The 23742-nt window shown below is 39.3% G+C and overlaps 1 non-coding gene and 1 pseudogene across 2 annotated transcripts; one reads left to right on the top strand and one right to left on the bottom strand.

Annotated features, from left to right (window-relative positions):
* Window positions 1-2303: 2303 nt before the first annotated feature.
* On the bottom strand, window positions 2304-2433 carry LOC147357711 (small nucleolar RNA SNORA3/SNORA45 family). The gene has a single exon (XR_015142515.1). It is a non-coding gene; the product is annotated as a small nucleolar RNA SNORA3/SNORA45 family (small nucleolar RNA).
* Window positions 2434-14570: 12137 nt separating this feature from the next.
* On the top strand, window positions 14571-17854 carry LOC147357710 (leucine zipper transcription factor-like protein 1 pseudogene; annotated as a pseudogene). Its single transcript, XR_015142044.1, has one exon. The product of XR_015142044.1 is annotated as a leucine zipper transcription factor-like protein 1 pseudogene (transcript).
* The last annotated feature ends 5888 nt before the right edge of the window (window positions 17855-23742 follow it).

The raw sequence follows: 23742 nt of genomic DNA, 5'->3' as shown, positions 1-23742 counted from the left end.
TTGGGTGATGCTAGAGCTGGCCTGTACCAGGGTAAAGTACATTTATTTTGATCCTGTTAAACCATCATCAAAATTATTGTTTTTTTTTTCAGAAAGCAATGTTATAGGCACAGAGCTCATATTGATTGCTCATAATAATACCTGCTCTCACAATGTACAGTATAAACCTCCAATTATACAGCCAGATGATTTCACACAAATTTTTCCTCTTGATTTTCATAATCATTCAACAAGGATCAAAGAAGTTTGAACTTTGCCAAAGTCACCAGACCTTAAACTATGTCTTGTCTTTTCAAGATTATGCCTCTTTCTATTACCTGAGACAGGTAAGGTATTCAAGTACTCCCATCTCTTAAAGACAGTACCAGACCACCTTATCTGTCTCCTGAGAAACCCATATGTAAGTAAGGAAGCAACAGTTAGAACCAGACATGGAACAACTGACTGGTTCAAAATTGGGAAAGCAGTATGACAGTGGCTGTATATTGTAACTGCACTTATTTAACTTATATGCAGAGACCATCATGCGAAGTGCTGGGCTGGATGTATCACAAGCTGGAATCAAGGTCGCCAGGAAAAATATCAACAACCTCAGATATGCAGATGATACCATTCTAGTGGCAAAAAGTGAAGAAGCACTAAAGAGACTCTTGATGAGAGTGAAAGAGGAGAATGAAAAAGCTGGCTTAAAACTCAACAGTCAAAAAACTAAGGTCATGGTATCTGGTCCCATCACTTTATGGAAAACAGAAGGGGGAAAAGTGAAAGCGGTGGCAGGTTTTATTTTGGGGGGCTCCAAAAGCGCTGCAGACAGTGACTACAGTCATGAAATTAAAAAACACTTGCTCCTTGGAAGGAAAGCTATGACCAACCAAGACAGCATATTAAAAAAGCAGAGACATCACTTTGCCAACAAAGGTCTCTGTAGTCAAAGCAACGGTTTTTCCAGTAGTCATGTATGGATTGAGAGTAGGACCATAAAAAAGATTGAGCACCAAAAAATTGATGCTCTTGAATTGTGGTTCTGAGGAAAACTCTTGAGGGTCCCTCAGACTGCAAAGAGATCAAATCAGTCAATCCCAAAGGAAATCAGCCCTGAATATTCACTGGAAGGGCTGAAGCTCCAAAACTTTGTCCATATGATGTGAAGAGCCAACTCATTGGAAAAGACTCTGATGCTGGGGAAGACTGAAGGCAAAAGGAGAAAGGGGTAGCAGAGGATGAGATGGTTGGATAGCATCACCGACTCAATGGGCATAAATCCAAGCAAACTCTGGGAGATATTGGAGGACAGAGAAGCCTGGTGTGCTGCAGTCCCTGGAGTTGCAAAGAATCGGACATGACTTAGCAACAACAACAAACCTCATGGTGATTCCTATGGATATTCAATGAATATTTTCTAAGATGAGCTGCAATAGTGCTATTAGTTCTCGGTTCTATCTCTTTGGTCTTAGGATAATGGTTTCCTTCATCTGACACCTGCTCCAGCACCCCTGGAAGTCAGACTTCCTTTGACAGTAAGCTTTCTTCCTCAGCTGCTTTCCTTGCAGGAAGGGCCTGATCCTTATCCTACAAGCTTTTTGAATGTCTCATAATTGTTTCAAACTCAACATGTCTAAGATGCAATTATGGATGATTTTTTAAAACCTATATATTCTCTACTTGTAGTCTTCCCCATTTTAGCATATGATGCCACCATACAGTTATAAAAGCCAAAAACTTGAGCATCAACCTGTTATTTTCATTTCCAAAATACATCTAGAATATTTTCACTTCTCTCCATGTATCTCCACCAGTACCATCCTAGTCTAAGAAAGCTTTCTTTCATTTTGACAGCTGCAATAGCCTTCTAGCTGAACTTCATGAACTTCAAGATTTTAAGCTTGTTTACTTATATACCCAATCCATTCTATACACATAGTAGGAGTAAGCTTTTAAAAATATAAATCAGATCACAACATCCTTTGGTTTAAAATCCTTCAATGGCTTCTAATTTACTTTGGCTAACAGTTTTTGTTTGTTTGTTTGTTTTTTAAGAAAGCACTTGTTAACATTTAATGAATTTCCCAGCATGTGGCTTCAAGCCACCAGGCCATAAGCCCCACCTACACCCTCAATCTTCTCCTCAGCTCTTCTGCTGAAGAATTTGGCCTTCACAATGACAGCCTGCTTTGGGAGCTTTCCCTTCCCCCCAAAACTTTGTAGTAACCCTAGAAGAACAGAGAAGAGGATTTATAACGCACCATGGCCAAGAATATGAAAAAAGATGCCGGCCAATCCACTCCATCTTGGAGCCAGTGAGGGCATGTATCTAATCTGAGCACTCCTGGGGGCAATGATCGCCCTCACCAGTGAACCAAGAACAGCACATTTTCTCTAAGGACTCTAGCACACTAGGACAAGAGCTGTCAGGATGTGACTCTAGTCTCTAGTTGGATAACTCGTTTCTTGGGTGCCCTCCAATGCCCTGTAAGCACTGCCTGCTTACCTCTCCAGTATCACCGTGCTCTTTGCTTAGTATACTCTAATCTCATTGGCTTTCTGTCAGTTCCCAGGCTACACCTAGCTCTTTTCCTGCCTCAGGGACTCTGCTGTTGTACTTTCTTTGCTTGAAATGCTTTTGATAGGGCCATTTCTCTCTTATTCTTCGTCCCTTGACAAAATTTTAAGTCTTTAAAGTGAGGTTTTCTGTAAACCCCCCATCAATGGTAGTTATCTCTGATATTCTTCATTTTGGCAGACTTTCTTTACAGAAGCCTCCAATTATTTGCTGTAATTATCTTGTTATTTGTGAAATTTCTTGTTACATGTCTCTTGTGCAGGAAAGTAAGCTTCATGAAGGTGGTGACATTGTCTCTTCTTGATATCCTTGGCATACAGTAGGCCCTGAATAAATATTCTTTAAATGAACAAATGGTTGAATGATCTCCCACTTAAATGAGAAGGCTATGAGATCCAGGATTTACCTTGGTTCTCATGCCATTCAGGTGACCACTTATCCAGCTCAGGCCAGAGAGAAACTATAGAAGATGTTTGAGAACTATAGAAGGAATTAATCTTTTTGCAGTGAAACTATTTGGGGACTTGGAGTCAAGATAACTGCATTCCAGTTTGAGAGAGTGACCTAAACCTGAACAGGGATCATGTTGCCTATCTGGATACAGCCCCAGTGTCTTGTATCCATAATGTCTGATACAGAACAGATGATAAAAATATGATCACTTAATTAATAAAGTCATAATATTACCTTATATGATTTTTACAAGGATTGCATTAGATGTCTTTGTGTGTTTTTCATATATTATAAATGTTCTTTAAATGTTTCTCTCATAGAACACATAGTTGAAAAAAACACAGCTGCTTTCTTAGTCAGAGCAACTCTGAAGAACAAAGTTGGAGGACTTACACGTCATGATTCAAAATGTACTAAAAAGCTAATCAAGGCAGTGCAGTAGCAGCATAAGACATGAAGATCAATGAGTCCCAAAATCAAAGAGTCCCAAAATAAACTTTTATTATCAGTTGACTTTAAATTAATTAATTATTAATTTATTATTCATAATAAATCAGCTATCTATTGTTATTGGTTGTGCTGGGTCTTCTTTGCTGCCCACAGGCTTTCTCTAATCATGGCTAGTGGGAGCTACTCTTCATTGCAGTGCTCGGTCTTCTCATTGCCGTGGTTTCTCTTGTTGCAGAGCACAGGCTCTAGGCACCCATGCTTCAGGAGTTGCAGCTCTCTGGTTCTAGAGCCCAGGCTCAATATTTGTGGCACATGGGCTTACTTGCTCTATGGCATGCAGAATTCTCTCAGACCAGGGATTGAACTTGTGTCTAAGATTCAGTTGATTTTTTTTTTTAAGTTTTGTTGAGATAAGTGTCATGACTGACAATTTTCCATCTTAATCATTTTTAAGTGTACCTTCCCTGGTGGCTCAGATGGTAAAGCATCTGTCTACAGTGCGGTAGACCCGGGTTCGATCCCTGGGTTGGGAAGATCCCCTGGAGAAGGAAATGGCAATCCACTCCAGGACTATTGCCTGGAAAATCCCATGGACAGAGGAGCCTGGTAGGCTACAGTCCATGGGGTCACAAAGAGTCGAACATGACTGAACAACTTCACTTCTGCGGTATTAAATATACTCATAATGTGGTACAACCATCACCATCATCCATCTTCATAACTTTTAATCTCATAAAGCTAAAACCCTATACCCTTTAAACAATAACCTCTCCCCCCAGTCCCTGACAACCACAATTCTACTTTCTCTGTCTAGATTTTGACTACTCTAAATACCTACTTCATATAAATAGAAACATGTAGTATTTGTCTTTTTGTGACTGGTTCATTTCAATCACCATAATATCCTCAAGGTTTATCCATGTTGTAGCTATGTCAGAGTTTCCTTCCTTTTAAAAGCTGAAAAGTATGCTATTATATGTTTATACTACATTTTACCATTCAATCATCAATGATGAACAAATAGATTGTTTCCATGTTTGAGCTATTGTGAATAAAACTGCTATGAACATGGGTGTACAAAGGTCTATTTGAGTCCTTGTTTCCAATTCTTTTGGGCATATACCCAGAAGTGGAATGCTAGATCATATGGTAACTGTATTTTTAAGGAGCTGCCATACTCTTTTCCATAGTAGCTGTACCATTTTACTTTCCCACCAACAACATACAAGGATTCTAGTTTCTCCACACCCCCATTAACATGTTATTTTTGGTCTTTCTTTTTTCTTTTTTGGTAGGACCCACTCTAATGGATGTATGTCATTATAGTTTTGATTTGCATTTTCCTAATGATTAGTGATGTTGAGCATGCTTCATTTGCTTATTGACCATTTATAGACAACCTAATTTTTTTTCTTTTCTGACTGTGCTGCACAGCTATGGAGGATCTTAGTTCCCCATCAGAGCAACTTAGTTGCTCCTGCAGTGAAAGCATGGAGTTCTAACCACTGGACCACCAGGGAATCCCCTCTTTTTGGCCATTTATATATTTTCTTTGGAGAAATGTCCTTTGCCAAATTTTTAATCAGTTTGTTTTTGTTGTTATTAAGTTTTAAGAGTTCTCTGTATACTCTGAAAATTAATTCCTTATCATATATATGCTTTGTAAATATTTTCTTTTATTCTGTGAGTTGCCCTTTTATTTTATTGACAGTTTCTTTTAAAAAATATTTTATTTATTATTATTATTTTGGCTGTGCAAATCTTCATTGCTTCACAGGCTTCTCTCTAGTTGTGGTGAATGGGGGCTCCTCTCCAGTTGCGGTGCTTGGGCTTCTCATTGCGGTGGCTTCTCTTGTGGTGGAGCACAGGCTCTAGGGCACACAGGCTTTAGTAATATTGGTGCACAGGCTTATTAGTTGCTGCTTCCAGGCTCTAGAGTATAGGCTCAAAACTTATGGCTCACAGGCTTAGTTGCTTCTTGGCACGTGAGATCTTCCTGGATCAGAAATGGAATCTGTGACTCCAACATTGGCAGGTGGATTCTTTACCAGCTAGCCACTAGGAAAGCATGACAGTGTTTTTTGATGTTCTAAATTTTTAAATTTTCATAAAGCATAAATGTCCATTTTTAATTTTGTCACCTATGCCTTTGGTGGCGCATCTAGGAAATCATTGCTAAATCCAATATTGTATAGCTTTTGTCCTATTTTTCCTCCTAAGAGTTCTATATTTTTAGGTCTTACATGTGAGTTTTTGATCCATTTTGAGGTAATTTTGGTATCTCATGTTAGATTAAAGTCTATTTCTTTTGCATGTGAATATCCAGTTTTCCTGGGCTTCCCAGGTGGCACTAGTAATAAAGAACCCCTTGCCAATTCAGGAATAAGAGACATGGGTTCAATCCCTGGATTGGGAAGATCCCCTGGAGGAGGGCATGGCAACCCACTCCAGTATTCTTGCCTGGAGAATCCTATGGATGGAGAAGCATGGTGGGCTACAATCTATAGGGTCCCAGAGAGTCAGACATGACTAAAGTGACGTAGCATGCAAGCATCCAGGTTTTCCAGTATCATCTGTAAAAAAGCTGTCCTTTTCCCACTGAACTGTCTTGGCACCATTGTCAAAAATCATTTGGCCACATATGCAAATAGTTTATTTCTTGACTTTTTATTTTATTCCATTTGTGTATGTATATATGTGTGTGTGTGTGTGTGTCTGTTTTTATGCAAGTACCACATTGTATATGGTCAATTGCTCTTTGACAAGGATGCCAAGACAGTTCAATGGAGAAATAATAGTACTTATAATAAATGATACTGGGACAATTGAGTATCCATGTACAAAAGAATGAGGTTGGATTCCTACTCACATCCCATACAATATTCAACTCAAACAGACCAAAGACCTAAATTTAACAACTAAAATCACAAAGCTCTTAGAAGAAAACATAGAAATAAATCTTTGTGACTTTTAATTAGGCAATAGTTTCTTAACTATGACACCCAAAGCACAAGCAACCAAAGGAAAAAAGATAATTTGAACTTCACCAAAAGTAAAACTTTTGTGCCAAAGGATACCATCAAGAAAGTGAAAAGAAAACCTACAGGATAGGGGAAAATATTTAGAAATTACATATTAAATAAAGGAGTTATATTCAAAGTATATAAAGAACTGTTACAACTCAACAACAGAAAGACAACCTAATTTTTAAATGGGCTAAAATCCTTGAAACTGAAGGATTTAATAGACACTTCTTCAAGGAAGATATGCAAATGACCAATAAGCACATGAATATATACTCAACATCGTTAGTCATTCAGTTTAGTTCAGTCACTCAGTCATGTCTGATTCTTTGCAACCCCGTGGACTTCAGCATGCCAGGTTTGCCTGTCCATCACCAACTCCCAGAGTTTACTCAAACTCATGTCCATCGCATCAGTGATGCCATCCAACTATCTCATCCTCTGTCGTCCCCTTCTCCCACCTTCAATCTTTCCGAGGATCAGGGTCTTTTCCAATGAGTCAGTTTTTTTGCATTAGGTGGCCAAAGTATTGGAGATTCAGATCAGTATCAGTCCTTCCAATGAATATTCCAGACTGATTTCTTTTAGGATTGACTGGTTAGATCTCCCTGCAGTCCAAGGGACTCTCAAGAGTCTTCTCCATTCAATCCAGTTCAGTCGCTCAGTCGTGTCTGACTCTTTGTGACCCCATGAATTGCAGCATGCCAGGCCTCCCTGTCCATCACCAACTCCCGGAGTTTACCCAAACTCATGTCCATCGAGTTGGTGATGCCATCCAGCCATCTCATCCTCTGTTGCACGCTTTTCCTCCTGCCCCCAATTCCTCCCACCATCAGGGTCTTTTCCAATGAGTCAACTCTTCACATGAGGTGGCCAAAGTATTAGAGTTTCAGCTTCAGCATCAGTCCTTCCAATGAACACCCAGGACTGATCTCCTTTAGGATGGACTGATTGGATCTCCTTGCAGTCCAAGGGACTCTCAACTTCTCTAACACCACAGTTTAAAAGCATCAATTCTTCGGTGCTCAGCTTTCTTTATAGTCCAACTCTCACATCCATACATGACCACTGGAAAAACCATAGCCTTGACTAGATGAAATGCAAATCAAAATCATTAGGGAAATGCAAATCAAAACCACAATTGAGATACCACTGTATACCATAGAATGGATATTTAAAAAAAAATGATCACTAAGAATTAGCAAAGAAAAAAAAAGACTTCAATAAATAATACAGGAAGTTATTTAAATAAAGAAATATTGGTAGGGGAAAAAGAGTGAAAACATGGAGAAATTGGATTCTTATACCTTGCTGATGGAAATGTAAGGTGCACTTTGGAACACAATATTGTATAACCTTAAAATATTAAATATACAGTTGAATGACCCAGAAATCCTCCTCCTAGGTATATACCTAAGAGGACTGAAAACATGTGCACTCAAAAACTTGCACACAAATGTTCGTAAAATGTGTCATTCATAAAAAGTAAAAGTCAAAATGATCTAAATATCCATCAACTGTAGTATATTTATACATTAACAATAAAAATAAATTAAGCACTAGTATATGCTACGACATAGATGAACCTTGAAAACATTATGCTAATGAAACAAGCTAGACACAGCATACCAAGTATCATATAACTCCTTTTATATGAAATGCCCAGAATTGGTTAATTCATTGAGAAAGAGATTAATTGTTGTCAGGTGCTGGGAAAGGGAGGATGACTGCTAATAAGGAGAGAGTTTCTTTAGGGGGTTATGAAATTACAAAGTGGTGATAGTGTTACCACTTTAGGACTTTAGGACTTTCACCACTTCAGGACTGATCCTAAAGAAGATCAGTCCTGGATGTTCATTGGAAAGACTGATGTTGAAGCTGAGACTCCAATACTTTCCTGAGGCCAAGAGCCAACTCATTTGAAAAGACCCTGATGTTGGGAAAGATTGAAGGCGGGAGGAGAGGGGACGACAGAGGCTGAGATGGTTGGATGACATCACTGACTCAATGGACATGAGTTTGGATAAACTCCAGAAGTTGGTGATGAACAGAGAGGCCTGGTGTGCTGCAGTCCATGGAGTTGCAAAGAATTGGACACGACTGAGTAACTGACTTGAACTGACAGTGTTACCAAATGTAAGTTCTTGTTCCCAACTCACAGCAAGGCAGGTAAACCAAAAGTTTGGAGTCCAAAGCAGAGAAAAGTTTATCACAGGGCCAAGCAAGGAGAACAGGTAGCTCATGCTCAAAAACCTGAACTCCCTGATGGTTTTCTGGGAGAACATTTTTTTTTTTCTTTTCAGTTTTATTTATTTATTTATTTTTTACTTTATAATATTGTATTCATTTTGCCATACATTGACATGAATCTGCCATGGGTGTACATGTGTTCCCCACCCTGAACCCCCTCCCACCTCTCTCCCCATCCCATCCCTCTGGGTCATCCCAGTGCACCAGCCCCGAGCACCCTGTATCATGCATTGAACCTGGACTGGCAATTTGTTTCACATATGATAATTCACATGTTTCAATGCCTTTCTCCCATATCATTCTGCCCTTGCCCTCTCCCACAGAGTCCAAAAGACTGTTCTATACATCTGTGTCTCTTTTGCTGTCTCACATACAGGGTTATTGTTACCATCTTTCTAAATTCCATATATATGTGTTAGTATACTATATTGGTGGTTTGTTTTTTTTTTTTTTCCTGGCTTACTTCACTCTGTATAATAGGCTCCAGTTTCATCCACCTCATTAGAACTAATTCAAATGTATTTTTTTTTAATGGCTGGGTAATACTCCATTGTGTATATGTGCCACAGCTTTCTTATCCATTCATCTGCTGATGGACATCTAGGTTGCTTCCATGTCCTGGCTATAATAAAGTGCTGCGATGAACACTGGGGTACACGTGTCACTTTCAATTCTGGTTTCCTCGGTGTGTATGCCCTGTAGTGGGATTGCTGGGTCATATGGCAGATCTATTTCCAGTTTTTTAAGGAATCTCCATACTGTTCTCCATAGTGGTTGTACTGGTTTGCATTCCTACCAACAGTGTAAGAGGGTTCCCTTTTATCCACACCCTCTCCAGCATTTATTGCTTGTAGACTTTGGATAGCAGCCATTCTGACTGGCGTGAAATGATACCTCATTGTGGTTTTGATTTGCATTTCTCTGATAATGAGTGATGTTGAGCATCTTTTCATATGTTTGTTAGCCATCTGTATGTCTTCTTTGGAGAAATGTCTGTTTATTTCTTTGGCCCACTTTTTGATTGGGTCGTTTATTTTTCTGGAATTGAGCTGTAAGAGTTACTTTTATATTTTTGAGATTAATTCTTTGTCCATTGCTTCGTTTGCTATTATTTTCTCCCATTTTGAAGGCTATCTTTTTACCTTGCTTATACTTTCCTTTGTTGTGCAGAAGCTTTTAATTTTAATTAGGTCCCATTTGTTTATTTTTGCTTTTATTTCCAATATTCTGGGAGGTGGGTCATAGAGAATCCTGCTGTAGTTTATGTTGGAGAGTGTTTTGCCTATGTTTTCCTCCAGGAGTTTTATAGTTTCTGGTCTTACGTTTAGGTCTTTAATCCATTTTGAGTTTATTTTTGTGTATGGTGTTAGAAAGTGATCTAGTTTCATTCTTTTACAAGTGGTTGACCTGTTTTCCCAGCACCACTTGTTAAAGAGATTGTCTTTTCTCCATTGTATATTATTGCCTCCTTTGTCAAAGATAAGGTGTCCATAGGTGTGTGGGTTTATCTCTGGGCTTTCTATTTTGTTCCATTGATCTATATTTCTGTCTTTGTGCCAGTACCATACTGTCTTGATGACTGTGGCTTTGTAGTAGAGCCTGAAGTCAGGCAGGTTGATTCCTCCAGTTCCATTATTCTTCTCAAGATTGCTTTGGCTATTTGAGTTTTTTTTGCATTTCCATACAAATTGTGAAATTATTTGTTCTAGTTCTCTGAAAAATACCTTTGGTAGCTTGACAGGGATTGCATTGAATCTATAGATTGCTTTGGGTAGTATACTCATTTTCACTACATTGATTCTTCTGATCCATGAACATAGTATATTTCTCCATCTATTTGTGTCCTCTTTGATTTCTTTCACCAGTGTTTTATAGTTTTCTATATATAGGTCTTTTGTTTCTTTAGGTAGATATATTCCTAAGTAGTTTATTTTTTTCATTGCAATGTAAATGGAGTTGTTTCCTTAATTTTTCTTTCTGTTTTCTCATTATTAGTGTATAGGAATCAAGGGATTTCTGTGTGTTGATTTTATATCCTGCAACTTTACTATATTCATTGATTAGCTCTAGTACTTTTCTGGTGGAGTCTTTAGGGTTTTCTATGTAGAGGATAATGTCATCTCCAAACAGTGAGAGTTTTACTTCTTCTTTTCCAATCTGGATTCCTTTTATTTCTTTTTCTGCTCTGATTGCTCTGGCCAAAACTTCCAAAACTATGTTGAATAGTAGTGGTGAGAGTGGGCACCCTTGTCTTGTTCCTGACTTTAGGGGAAATGCTTTCAATTTTTCACCATTGAGGATAATGTTTGCTGTGGGTTTATCATGTATGGCTTTTATTATGTTGAGGTATGTTCCTTCTATTCCTGCTTTCTGGAGGGTTTTTTTCATAAATGGATGCTGAATTTTGTCAAAGGCTTTCTCTGCATCTATTGAAATAATCATTTGGTTTTTATTTTTCAATTTGTTAATGTGGTGTATTACATTGATTGATTTGCAGATATTGAAGAATTCTTGCATCCCTGGGATAAAGTCCACTTGGTCATAGTGTATGATCTTTTTTAATATGTTGTTGGATTCTGTTTGCTAGAATTTTGTTAAGGATTTTTGCATCTATGTTCATCAGTGATATTGGCCTGTAGTTTTCTTTGTTTGTGGCATCTTTGTCAGGTTTTGGTATTAGGGTGATGGTGGCCTCATAGAATGAGTTTGGAAGTTTACCTTCCTCTGCAATTTTCTGAAAGAGTTTGAGTAGGATAGGTGTTGGCTCTTCTCTAAATTTTTGGTAGAATTCAGCTGTGAAGCTGTCTGGTCCTGGGCTTTTGTTTGCTGGAAGATTTCTGATTACAGTTTCAGTTTCTGTGCTTGTGATGGGTCTGTTCTGAGAGAACATTTTATAGGCAAAATTTGGGGTTAGGGCTATAGGGTATGTAACTGTCTTTTTTAAAAAATATTTTTTATTTTACTTATTTGGGTATGCCAGATCTTAACTGTGACAAGTAGCATCTTTGATGCAGCATTCAAGATATTTAGCTGCAGCATGTGGGATCTAGTTCCCTGACCAGGGATTGAACTTGGGCCCCCTGCATTGGGAGCATGGAGTTTTAGCCACTAGGCCACCAGGAAAGTCCCATATGTGACTGTCTTCTGATTGATTGATAGTGAGGTAACAGAGCAGTGTTCTAGGAATCTTCTACTCAGCCCAAAGTTACCATCTTCCACCTAAGATGAGAGCCTTAGTTCTTGGCTCAAAGACATTGTATATTCCTTTAATGCAAACCAGGATCTTGCTTTAATTGCTACACTATAGTTTCTTGATTGTTCCACCTTTGTTTCTGCATTCCTTTACTTCCCTGATTAACAAAGTTTGAATCAGCTCTTTGAAGTTCAAGGAGGTCTAGGAGGCTGACCCCCTGCTGTGCTGCAGTCCATGGGGTCTCAAAGAGTCAGACACACTGAGTGAATGAACTGAACTGAACTGAGGAGGCTGAAGCCTTTATCCTGTAAACAAGAAACTGAGATGGAAAAGGCTTTTTTGCCCAGGAAGGCTCCACAGGATCCCATTCAGTTTCAATAATTGCACAACTCTGTAAATATACTAAGAACCACTGAGTTGCACACTGTAAAAGGGTAAATTTTATGGTCTGCGGAATATACCTCAATCAAATCATTATAAAAAAAAAGAACACTTACCCAAAGACCTCATTTCAAGTGTGATGAAATTTAGATCCAAAGAATTTGACTGTTGACACACATACCAGTGGCTTCTCTTCAAACGAAGCTATAAAAACAAGCCACAAGCTGGGTTAAAATATTGGAAAACAATCTATCTCATAATGACATTTATCCAGGATATGCAATGCATTCCATAATAAAAAGACAGCTCAATTTTTGGACAAAAGATTTAAAGATCTTTTCTTTAACCAAAAAGGATATATGAAGGGCAAATTAAAAAAATGCTTAATATCATTACTGATTAGAGAAATGCCAATTAAAGTAACTATTAGAGACATCTACACACCCACTAGAATTGTTAGGGAACCATTGACTGAAACTGCCTGCCTTGGCCAGGCACAATGATAACTGCTTGCCTGAGTTGTCTCACGACAGGAGGTCCTGATAGAGAACACAGTGACTGGTGATCAGGAGAGTTTAGGAGGGGCCCAACTGAGGAGGTAGGAGACAAAATGTCCTGCCAACCTTCATGAAGCCCTCATGCTGGAATCCATCTTGACTGAGAGATGCATGTGCCGCCAGGAAGGACCTTGAGTCACCGTATATGGGCCAAGTGAAATATTGGCCAGAGACTACCTAGAAGCTAACTCCATTACAGTAAAACCTGACACTGAGAGCCACATAGCAAAGCATTCTCCTGGGTTCTTTTACCCTGCTCCTCTCCAACCAGGTGACCTCTCCCAATAAAGTCTTTTGCTTTGTCAGCTTATGTGTCTCCTTGGACTACCCATTTCTGAGTGGAGACAAGAGCCCACTCCCAAGCCCTGAAAGGGCAACAGAATGGCCAAAATGAAAGGACTGACAATACAAACTGTTAAAAAGTATGTGAAACAACTAGATTGTTTACAATTGCCAGTGGGAACAAGAAATGGTATAGTCACTTTAGAAAACAGTTTGCAATTCCTTATAAACTTAAATGTGCACCTACTATCTAACTCAGAAATCCCACTTACTGCATGTACACCCAAAAGAAATGAAAACACGTTCACTCAAAGACTTGTTGTATATGAGTGTTCACAGTAGACTTATTAATAAAAGTTAAAAAAAAAACACCTGAGAACAACCCAAAATATTCAATTGACAAACAGATGAAAACTGTGATATATTCATAAAAGGGCATGCAATTCAGCCATAAATAAGCAAATTACTCATATGTACAACACTGATGAATTTCAAAAACATTATGCTAAATAGAAGAAGCCAGACATGAAATTTTTGAAAAGGCAAAGCTGTAGTGATAAAAATCAGATATATGTTTTCCACGGGCCCAGCAGAAGGGAAGGAGATTGTCTGTCAAGTTCAGTTCAGTTCAGTCACTTGGTCTTGACCGACTCTTTGTGACCCCATGGACTGAAGCACATCAGACTTCCCTGTCCATCATCAACTCCCAGAGCTTACTCAAACTCATGTCCATCGAGTTGGTGATGCCATCCAACCATCTCATCCTCTGTTGTCCCTTTCTTCTCCTGCCTTCAATCTTTCCCAGCATCAGAGTCTTTTCCAATGAGTCAGTTCTTCGCATCAGATAGTCAGAGTATTGGAGTTTTAGCTTCAGCATCAGTCCTCTAATGAATATTCAGGACTGATTTCCTTTTGGATTGACTGGCTGGATCTCCTTGCAGTCCAAGGGATTCTCAAGAGTCTTCTCCAACAACACAGTTCTAAAGCATCAATTCTTTGGTGCTCAGCTTTCTTTCTAGTCCAACTCTCACATCCATACATAATCACTGGAAAAACCATAGCTTTGACTAGTTGGACCTTTGTTGGCAAAGCAATGTCTCTGCTTTGTAATATGCTATCTAGGTAGGATTTTGTGGTGATGAAAATGAAATATTTTACATCGTGATGATGGTGGTAGTTACAGGACTATATATGTTTTCAGAACTCATCAAATTATACCTAAAATGGTACCTTGCATATGCAAGGTAATATATTATCAAAGTTGATTTTTAAAAAGAGCATCACCCTAAAACCTCCTTTAAGGGTGAAAACATTGAAATTTAAAGATGATACAAGTAGCCAAAGTTGGAAGTACATCTAGCATTAAAACCAGTTCTTGATTCTTTATCCAGGTCTATTTGTATTACAACTTGTAGCTTTTTTTTTTTTTTAAGAAGAAAAGCAACAAATGTACTTTTACTTATTTGGTTTCCCACCTCTACTGTTCGCTGGATCTTCCTTGGAACACGGTAGTTAAACGTTTTCATTAGTAGGTTTGTCTTCTATTTAGCTCAACCTGGGATCAATAATAATTGATAATAAATAATTCACTGTAGTCCTCAATTGAATGACAGACTGTCCTACAGTTTCTAAATCCTTTCAGAAAGAGGACTAATAATTTTCCCTGTCAGCTCTTTGAAGGACTAAGAAAAACAGGAAATCTCAGACAGTGGTTTGATATAAATAAAAGGTGTTGTTTCCAGGCTTCTGGCTTGTTTCGTGTTTTTCTATGGTCTTGTTTCAAAAGAAAGCAAACAAGACTTGGAGAACTCGGAACAACTCAGGGTGGTGAAGGATGTTTTTACAGACTTCTTTGGGAAAATGCAGGGGAGCCCCCTGGTGTAGCTTCTTGATACTGCACTTGGGTGATGCCGCCATCAAATGGAACGAGAGAAAACACCTGCTAGTCTCACATCTTGTTCATTCAGATGTTCCAGCGCCTTTATGTTGTCATGGTGACTAGCCTAGCTAATGCAGAATGTCTGTGACTTGGATGTATTTCAACACAGATTATGAAGAGTCTATTATTTTCTAGGTGTTAGATTGATGCATAGATAATTGTCACTTGGAGACATCAAAAGTCAAATGTTACAGAAATGTATGGCTTATAAAGTGCTCTTATGCAAATTATTGGGTTTGAAATATCATAGGTACTATTATTCTAACTTACTACATATAAGGAAACTGAGGCTCAGAAAAGCAGAGATTTTTCCAGTGGTACTTAATTTATTTTTGGTGGTATCAGGTCTTAGTTGCAGCATGCAGGCTCTTCATTGTGGCATACCGGCTTCTCCCAAGTTGTGGTGTGTGGGCTCAGTAGTAGCAGCTCATTGGTTTAATTGCTCACAGCATGTGGGATCTTAGTTCCAGGGCTCAAATCCTTGTTCCCTGCATTGAGGGTGGATTCTTAACCACCAGGGAATTCCCCAGGAATACTTTTTCATAAAGCATTTTAAAATTGAACACTTTGTATTATGTAATACACCCTTGGCCAGGTTCCAGGAATATAAGGGAAATAAGTTCAAGAACCTTACTGCTGGTTGTAAGATAGAAAAAGCAAGAGAATTCCAATAAAACATCTACTTCTGCTTCACTGACTATGCTAAAGACTATGTGTGGATCACAACAAACTGGAAAATTCTTAAAGAGATGGGTATACCAGAACACCTTACCTGCCTCCTGAGAAACCTGTATACAGGTCAAGAAGTAACAGTTAGAATGGGACATGGAAAAACGGACTGGTTCCAAATTGGGAAAGGAATGTGTCAAGGCTGTATATTGTCACCTTGCTTATTTGACTTATATACAGAGTACATCATGAAAATGCCAGGCTGGATGAAGCACAAGCTGGAATCAAGATTGCTGGGAGACATATCAATAACCTCAGATATGCAGATGACACCACCCTAATGGCAGAAAGTGAAGAGGAACTAAAGAACCTGTTGATGAAGGTGAAAGAAGAGAGTGAAGAAGCTGGCTTAAAACTCAACATTCAGAAAATGATCATGGTATCTGGTCCTATCACTTCATGGCAAATAGATGAGGAAATGATGGAAACAGTGACAGACTTTATTTTCTTTATTTTCTTGGGCTCCAAAATCACTGCAGATGGTGACTACTGCCATGAAATTAAAAGACGCCTGTTCCTTGGGAGAAAAGCTATGACAAACCTAGACAGCATATTAAAAAGCAGAGACGAAACAACCCGCCCTACCTCGCGTCTGACGCGGTCCAGTGTTTCTCGACGACCCCGGGCTTGGTGAGGCTGAGCCTGGCCTCTCCCGCTTTTCCAGACAGTTGGCTTCCCCGCCCCCGCAATGGCAGAGTTGGGTCTAAATGAGCACCATCAAAATGAAGTTATTAATTATATGCGTTTTGCTCGCTCAAAAAGAGGCTTGCGGCTCAAAACTGTGAATTCCTGCTTCCAAGACCTCAAGGAGAGCAGGCTTGTGGAGGAGACCTTCACCGTCGACGAAGTCTCTGAGGTGCTGAATGGGTTACAGGCTGTGGTGCACAGCGAGCTGGAGTCTGAGCTCATCAACACGGCCTACACCAACGTGCTACTTCTGCGGCAGCTTTTCTCACAAGCTGAGAAGTGGTACCTCAAGCTGCAGACAGATATCTCTGAACTTGAAAACAGAGAATTATTAGAGCAAGTTGCAGAGTTTGAAAAAGCGGAATTTACATCTTCAAATAAAAAGTCCATCATAGACAGCATGAAGCCAAAACTGGCTCCACTTCACGAAGATGGAGCGGCAGAACTCCTGAACAAGGAAATTACAAGACTTCAAGAAGAGAATGAGAAATTGAAGTCAAGACTGAAGACCATTGAATCACAGGCAACAGATGCATTGGATGAGAAGTCAAAGCTGGAGAGAGCACTGCAAGATTTACAGCTTGAGCACGGGAGTCAAAAGGATTTTATAAAGGCCCAAGACTTGAGTGACTTGGAAAACACAGTTGCTGCTTTGAAGAGTGAGTTTCAGAAGACACTTAATGACCAGACAGAAAACCAGAAATCCCTGGAAGAGAATCTAGCAACGGCCAAGCACGACCTACTGAGGGTACAGGAGCAGCTGAGCATGGCTGAAAAGGAATTAGAGAAGAAATTCCAACAAACAGCAGCTTTTCGAAACATGAAGGAGATTCTTACCAAGAAGAATGATCAAATCAAAGACCTGAGGAAAAGACTGGCAAAATATGAACCTGAAGATTAGAAACTGATGATTTCATCTGGAAGCTGCCACAACATGAAAGTACAAGCCCTTTCTCAGCTCAGGCATGTATTTGAAGCAGTTTGTTATATTCCCTCTGTTTATTTTTAGAAGATTTAGACTTTGCTTATGATATTTAGAGCTAGAGTTCCTATTTCAGTTACCTAATTGAGAAGAGAGAAAACCTCCTGACTGATTCTGGCTGGTCATCCCAAACTCCTCTCTGCGAGTACTCCAGTTTCTTAGTTCAAAGGCGGTGAGAATTCTTTAGAGTAAAGAAAGAGTTACCATTTTGCTTTAATATAAAGAGTACACCTTTTCAATACATGTTAAAGCTAGCTTTGTCTACAGTTGCGCGTTCCCTAGAATTCAAAATATAGAATTATTAAAGATAGTTTATTATAAATAAACCTTATTTTTAAAAAAATAAAAAAAAAATAAATAAATAAAAAGCAGAGACATTGCCCACAAAGGTCTGTATAGTCAAAGCTATGGTTTTTCCAGTAGTCATGTATGGATGTGAGAGTTGGACAATAAAGAAGGTTGAGTGCTGAAGAATTGATGCTTTTGCACTGTGGTGTTGGAGAAAACTCTTGAGAATCCCTTGGACACTAGGCAATCAAACCAGTCAATCCTAAAGGAAAGCAGTCCTGAATATTCACTGGAAGGACTGATGCTGAAGCTGAAACTCCAATACTTTGGCCACCTCATGCGAAGAGTTGACTCATTGGAAAAGACTCTGATGCTGGGAAAGATTGAAGGCAGGAGGAGAAGGGGACGACAGAGGATGAGATGGTTGGATGGCATCGCCAACTTGATAGACATGAGTTTGAGTAAGCTCCAGGAGTTGGTGATGGACAGGGAGGCCTGGCGTGCTGCAGTCCATGGGGTCTTAGAGTCAGACACGACTGAGCGATTGAACTGAACTGAGGTCCAAATGATTTCAATGAGCCCAGAGCTATGCATTTTCCCAAACTTAGAAAAGCACACAATTCATTAACTTGAGGTGTCTGGTTTTCTTAATCAACAGTAATTTTTTGAAGTTTCAACTACCTGGTCTTTGTTTCGAAAATTCTTATACATCCTGGTCCCCCTCTTACTTCTTTGGAGCAGACTCTCTGAGCTGAGATGCTGCATCCTGGTCTTAAGTCCTCAGTTTTGTCACCAAATGAAACATAATTCTCAACTTTTAGGTTGTGCAGTGTTTTCAGTCTGCAGATTATTACCAGGGTCCGGAGGAAGGGAGAAGAGGGGGTTGTTGTTTAATGGGTTAGGGTTTTAGATTTATACAATGAAAAATCTCTGGAGATCTGTTTGATGACAATGTGAATTACTTAGCACTATTTATGTAATGTGTTTTACCACAATAATTTTTTTTTTAAATCATCACAGAAAAAACAGTTAAAATTTAGAAAAAAAAAAAAAGATTCATTTCAATGAACTGAAACTAGTCATTCACTGAAACACTGAAAAGAAAATGAAAAGGCAAATCACATACCAGGAGAAACTATTTTTTTTTAATTTTATTTTATTTAACTTTACAATATTGTATTGGTTTTGCCATATATCAAAATGAATCTGCCACAGGTATATATGTGTTCCCCATCCTGAACCCTCCTCCTTCCTCCCTCCCCATACCATCCCCCTAGGTTGTCCCAGTGCACCAGCCCCATGCATCCAGTATCGTGCATCAAACCTGGACTAGTGACTCATTTCATATATGATATTATACATATTTCAAGGAGAAACTATTAAATATGTGTATCTTCAGTCGAGGCAGTGATACTCCCTCCAAATTTCCCTTCTACAACTGCCAGGTATTTGGGCTGCTAAAAGCTTGACAGTTAGGTCTGCCTCTAGACATTGCCTTTGATGAAAAGAGAAAAAAATGTTAAGATGGAAGAGAAGAGGAAAGATAAGGGCATCCAGAGAGAGGGGAGGAAAACTAGGGTTTCGTGGAAACATGGAAATCACAGGAAGAACATGCATCACAAAAGAGGTAGTTTGTCAATTCTCCTGAGTGATTATGTAAGAGAATGATTAAATATGTATGCACAATGGCATACCTGATAGCATTATGGAGGTCACTGGAGATAAGAGGTAAGAACAATTTAGTTATGTAATGGGGGCAGAAGCCAGACTGTATTGTGTTCACAAGGAGGAGGTAAGCAAACAGGCCCAGTAAGAGAAACAGCTCTGAAAAAAATTTGAATGCAAAGGGGAAGAGTGAATTAGGTTAGCCCCTGGAGCAGCTATATGGGTTGGATGGCAAAATGTTTAAAAATTCAATTATTTTTTAATAAGAATAATAATATTGGGTTAGCAAAAAGTTTGCTTGGATTTCTCCATAAGATGCTATAAGAGCTTTTGGGAAAATCTGAATGAACTTTTTGGCCAACTCAATTGTCAATTGCTCCTGAGTGATTATGTAATAGAATGACTAAATATGTATGTACATGTATGTACAATGGCACTTGGTTTAAATTTTTTAAATTATACATTGAGTAGTCTTACAGTCTTACTCTAGTTCCCCACAATCCTCTTCTGTACTCTGATCTTTATATATAACCACTATCTATCCGTTTTTTTTGGATCTTTCCATTATTTCTTTAGGCAGATATAAACACTTACTAATGTAGTGAATGTGAATGTAATGTAAATGAATAATCCTCCCCTCTTTCTTACACCAAAGCAGCATAGCTTTGATTTTTTTCACTTAACAATAGATCCTGTGTATCTTTTCAGACTAGTACCTATACAGGGATACAGGTTGTTTCCAATCATTTGCTACTGTAAATGATGCTACATTGGCTAATCTTATACAGTTGAAAGTTTATATGTATTGGTATGTTTTTAGGTTAATGTTTCAGAAGTGAGATTTCTGGATTAAAGATTGGAGCATTTTTAATTTTGATGGATAACATCAAATTGCCTTCCATGGGGTTTCTATCATTTTGTTCTCTCAGGCATTATGTGAAAATGCCTGTTTCCCCTAGCTCTAGTCACAGAAAATGCTATCCCACCTTTGAGTTTTTTATAATCTCATGAGTGGTCATTGTTATTTTAATATACTTTTATTTTGCATTTATCTTGTTATGAAAGCAGTTGAACATGTTTCTGTATGTTTAAAAGCAATTTGCATTTTTTATAAAGAACTTTGTCTCTCAAAGAGTCTTATTGCTTATATCTTTATCTATTTTTCCTTTGGATTATTGGCCTTTTTCTTCTCAATTTCTCAGAGTTCTTGATATATTAGGGGAGAGGGAGGTTTTAATGACACAAGTGGGAAGAGAATAATAAAGCAAGTTTAGTAAGAAGAGTTGGGGAATAATATCAAAGGCAAAAATGCAAATATTAGCCTTAAGTAAGAGATAGGATACATTTTGTTGCTGTTCAGTCGATAAGTCGAGTCTGACTCTTCACGATCCCATGAATTGCAGCATGCAGGGCTTCTCTGTTATTCACTGTCTCCCGGAGTTTGCTCAACCCGTGTCCATTGAGTTAGTGATGCCATCCAACCACCTTATCCTTTGTTGCCCCATGATGTTGCCCTCAGTCTTTCCCAGAATCAGGGTCTTTTCCAATGAGTCAGCTCTTCACATCAGGTGGCCAAAGTATTGGAGCTTCAGCTTCAACAATCAGTTTTCCAATGCATATTCAGTGTTGATTTCCTTTAGGATTGAGTGGTTTGATTTCCTTGCAGTCCTAGGGACTCTCAAGAGTCTTCTCCAGCACCATAGTTCAAAAGCATCAATTCTTCGGTGCTCCAGCCTCCTTTATGGTCCAACTCTCACAACCCCCTACAACTTTTGGAAAAACCATAGCTTTGACTATATGGACCTTTGTTGACAAAGTGATGTCTCTGCTTTTAATATGCTATCTAGATTTGTCATAGCTTTTCTTCCAAGGAGCAAGTGTCTTTTAATTTCATGGCTGCAGTCCCCATCCTCAGTGATTTTGGAGCCCAAGAAAAGAAAATCTTTCACTGTTTCTACTTTTCCCCCATCTATTTGCCATGAAGTGATGGGATCAGATGTCATGATCTTAGTTTTTTGAATGTTGAGTTTTAAGCCAGTTTTTTCACTCATCTTTCACACTCATCAAGAGGCTCTTTTGTTACATTACAACAAAATTGACAGAGGGAATTGGGTCCCTGTACAGTTGGATATGAGGATTTTGTGGTAGAGCTTTGAGAGTACCAGATTATCAGCTCTACTTTCACAATTAAATAGCGGGTTAGTTCATCTGCAGAGACTTGATAAGGGGCCAAAGATGGGAAGAGAGATGTTTAGAAGGCTGAGAATGGGATGTCTAATTTAATGATTTTACAGGCAAAATAGTTTTAGGTGAAAATAATGACCAGGATGTACTATTGGGACTGTGTGACTGAAGTGACAGGGGTGGAGGTTACTGAAAATAAAATGTTCAGATCAAAAGTCAGGACATTAGATCATTAGTACTCTCCAGACATGGAAGTCACCTATGGAGATGTCAGGTGTAAGAGTGGAGAGGAAGGTTTATGAGCTGAGTGCCTGAGTCTACAACGACTGAGAGGTAGAATCTAGGATGTCAAAAGATGACAGGCACAAGGAAGACTAGAAGGTGATAAAGCCGAGTGGCAAGAACTATGAAAAAGCAGAGATTTTTACAATTGGATAGAAGCTGCTGCTGCTGCTAAGTCGCTTCAGTCGTGTCCAACTCTGTGCGACCCCATAGACGGCAGCCCACCAGGCTCCACCGTCCCTGGGATCCTCCAGGCAAGAACACTGGAGTGGGCTGCCATTTCCTTCTCCAATGCATGAAAGTGAAAAGTGGAAGTGAAGTCTCTCAGTCGTGTCTGACTCCCAGCGACCCCATGGACTGCAGCCTACCAGGCTCCTCCATCCATGGGATTTTCCAGGCAAGAGTACCAGAGTGGGGTGCCATTGCCTTCTCCGTTGGATAGAAGAGTAAGTGTGAAAAATCAACTCTAAGAAAGAGAAAAGAGGCTTCTGACCTCACCTAATATACAGAACTACACAGGGTTGTGAAAGAATGGTAAAGAATCTGCCTGCGATGCAGGAGACCTGGGTTCAATCTCTGGATTGGGAAGATCCCCTGGAGAAGGGAATGGCTACCCACTCCACTATTCTTGCCTGGAGAATTCCGGACGGAAGAGACTGGCAAGCTATAGTCCATGGAGTTGCAAAGAGTCGAACACAACTTAGAGACTAACACTTCTCCCAGGTGGCGATGTGGTAAAGAATCTGCCTGTCAGTGCAGAGACACAAGTGATGTGGGTTTGGTCCTTAGGTTGGGAAGATTCCCTGGAGTAGGAAATGGCAACCCACTCCAGTATTCTTGCCTGAAAAATTCCATGGACAGAGGAGTCTGGCAGGCTACAGTTCATGGGGTTGCAAAGAAACAGAAACTGACCCTTAGGAATATTATTTATGGATTTTAATATTTTAATAATATACAAGTTTGAGTTACTATTTATGAACATGAACACTCTTCTACTTGTTGACCTGGGGCAGCCACCTTTGAGAGTCATCTTGTAGGAGACATGTTGCCAATGTTAACACCACTGGCAGCTATAGTTTCATCATTTCAGGTTAAGGTTTGTGATATTGCAAAAGCCTCTCAGCTTTTACTCTGGAGCTTCTCAAGGAGGAGTTTGAATGAGAGGCAAAGGGGATAAGGAGATTGGATGTTTGAAGGAGGAACCCTCACTGAGTGAGAGAAAATTACTAATAGTCCACCATGGGTCAGACCCTGTCCTAAGCACTTTATATGTAAAAAATCATTTAAATCTCATAACCTAGTGAGGTAAGTTGTAATAAACTCACTCTTATTTTTCAGATGAGGAAAACTGAGGAAGAGATATTAGGTGACTTGCCCTGGTGTGTCACACAATTTGTGACAGAATGGAGGCTCAGCCAGTCCTAGCTCCAGAAGCCATGCTCTTGACCACCCTACCATGCCCTTTCCAGAAAAACTACATCCAGATACTACCTTGGAAATCCCTAAACATGTTATGGGTTTTACTTGGCAGCTGTTCTGGAGCCTTCTCATCATCCCTCAAAGAAAATCTCTAAGGGACTCCCCTAGTGGTCCGGTGGTTAAGACTTTGGGTACCCAATGCACGAGGCCCAGGTTAAATCCCTGGTCAAGGAATTAGATCCCACATGCTGCTATTAAAGACCCCATGTGCCACAGCTAAGACCAGCACAGCCAAATAAATAAATAAAAACATTTATTTATTAAATATTAAAAAAGAAAAGAAAATCTCAAAGAGATTGATTAATCCTGGATTGTGCAAAGAATTAAACTGCGGGGGATGGGGGAAGAGAGAGACAAG

Source organism: Bos grunniens, chromosome 15, assembly GCF_055505025.1.
Source record: "Bos grunniens cultivar Pamir isolate PY7600 chromosome 15, Bosgru_T2T1.0, whole genome shotgun sequence".
NCBI classification, from domain to species: Eukaryota; Metazoa; Chordata; class Mammalia; order Artiodactyla; family Bovidae; genus Bos; species Bos grunniens.
This window is presented reverse-complemented; position numbering and strand designations above follow the sequence as displayed.